Source organism: Macadamia integrifolia, unplaced genomic scaffold (genome assembly GCF_013358625.1).
Source record: "Macadamia integrifolia cultivar HAES 741 unplaced genomic scaffold, SCU_Mint_v3 scaffold39, whole genome shotgun sequence".
NCBI lineage: Eukaryota > Viridiplantae > Streptophyta > Magnoliopsida > Proteales > Proteaceae > Macadamia > Macadamia integrifolia.
Window position 1 is genome coordinate 27,148 of NW_024869937.1, and position 2,318 is coordinate 29,465.

The 2,318-nt window shown below is 38.1% G+C and overlaps 1 non-coding gene across 1 annotated transcript; it reads right to left on the reverse strand.

Annotated features, from left to right (window-relative positions):
- Positions 1-1,029: 1,029 nt before the first annotated feature.
- LOC122068439 lies at positions 1,030-1,136 on the reverse strand. Its single transcript, XR_006137116.1, has one exon. It is a non-coding gene; the product is annotated as a small nucleolar RNA R71 (small nucleolar RNA).
- Positions 1,137-2,318: the final 1,182 nt, after the last annotated feature.

The window sequence follows — 2,318 nt, forward strand, 5'->3', positions numbered from 1 at the left end:
TACAATTTCAATTCCAATTTCCCTAGATGCGTTGGTTAGGATGTTTCTAGATGCATTTGTGTTAGGACAGTAGTTAGAATTAGATCACAATCAATCAATCCGTACACTTTTGCGTTACTATAAGAAGCTAAAAATAAAGTGGCTACTCTCCTTGCATTCGACCCGTTAGCTACACTGATCCATACACTTGCGATTACTTTTAAATCTCTAACAAGTTTTTGGCGCCGTTGCTGGAGAGATAGTTCTATGTTATTTTTTTCCTTCTTTTGGTAAATTGGAGTGCTTTATTTTTCTTTTTTTCTTTTTTTCTTTCATCATTTATTGAATTCTTGAGAAGAACAACTTGCAATAATAGTTGTATCGGTGGAGGTCTCCAAGCCTCACAATATGGTAAAGACAAGTTTCACCTTATATCAGTACCTTAGGAATTGTGCACCGTGGATCCCTACCAGTAAGCTCGTAAAAAGCCAAAAAAATTCAAAAAAAAAAAAAAATTCATTATTTTGTGCTTGTCTTATTTTAGTTGTGGGTAGTTTTCTATTGCATGAGTGCTAGGTGAGTACGTAATACTAAGAATAGGTTAGAAAGCAGAGATCCAACAAGTATTGACCCTATACCTATACTCTTATCAATACCTTTCAATATGGGAGACCAACAGCTAAACCCTCCACCTAAATCTTTGAAAGATAGGTTCTACCCTGCTAGAGCAACTCAACCTTCCTGTATAGTTCTACCACAAGCCCAGGGCAATAATTTTGGGCTCAAATCTCAATAAATCACTATGTTGCCCCACTTCCATGGGCTAACCTCTGAGGATGCATACCTATTTCTAAAGGAATTTAAGAGGTATATGTTTTAATTATGATCCAACAACTTTCTAATGATGCTGTTAAGCTTAGGTTCATCACTTTTTCATTGAAAGACCAAGCTAAGAAGTGGTTGTATGGGTTACCCACGAATTCCATAACCACATGGGAACATTTCACAGTTATTTTCCTCAAGAAGTTTTTCCCAACTCACAAGACCAATGAGCTTAGAAGTGATATCCTTCAATTTAGGCAAAAGCCTAGTGAGTCCTTTTCCAAACTTATGGAGAGATTTAAAGATTTACTCCAAGAATTCCCTCACCATGGCCTAGACTTATGGCATTTATGTCAAATAATTTATAAGGGTATTGATTACCCAACTAAGCAAATGATAGAGCCTATGTACCCTAGGGGATTCACATCCTTTATGGATGAAGGAAAGACATGGGAATTCTTACTTGACTTAGCTGATAAAACCCATGAGTGGGAATCAACACAAGAAAGTGAAAGAACCATAGGAGGGAAAGGATATTTTGTAGATGGGTTAGTAGCCAAGGAAGCCCACTTAGATAGCCTTATCAAAAGGATTGAGGCTATTGTTCCTAGAGAGCCATCATCAGTCAATTTGGTTAAGTTGTGCAATTGGTGCCAGTCCCCTGGACATGTTATGGAAGAATACCCCAACACCTCTGGGGGCACTTCCAATGAAAGTGTTAATGCCTTATATCAGAATAATCTATATAGTAACACTTACAATCCAGGATGGAGAAATCACCCAAATTTCTCCTAGAACCAAAACAATCAAGTAGGACCTTCCAATTTCCATAATCAAGGTCAATTTGGATGCCAAAGGCCTCCCTTTGCACAACAACCTTTTGCCCCAAATACTTTTCCTAGGCCAAATGTAGGACCTCAGGCTAGTTTCCTTAAGCCTCCTCTCCTATCATGTTATTAGCAACCCCCTAGATTTATCAACACTAGAGAGGCAAGTAGAGTAAGTGATTAGGAAAAAAATATGGCCCTCCTCATGACAAGCTGTCAAATATTAGGAGAGAACTCACCCAAGTTGTCTCAATTTTGCTTGAGAGGGAGAAGAGAACTTTGCCCAATCAAGCAGAGTCTAACCCTAGGCATCATAAGTTTGTTAGTTCACAAGCACCAACTAATACATCATTGAATATGGTACAAGGTCAGACCCAACACAGGCCCTCCAACCAATGTAATTTTGTTTATGCCCTTAGGAGTGGCTGAGAGAAACAATAGAGTATTCCTAAATATTCCCCATCAACTACTCCTGTTAACTCTCCTTCTATTGAGGACACAAGTGTGCCTTTTATTCCAGGTTTATTTGATGAACCAAAAGCAACTAAAGATGATTTGGTTGAGGAAATCAAATATGATTCTTCTGAAAAAGAGTAAAACCCTAACAATCCTTATGTTCCCCCTGTCCCCTTTCCTAATCTCTTAGTAAACAAAAAGAATACTACTTCCATGGACAAGATTTTAGAAGTC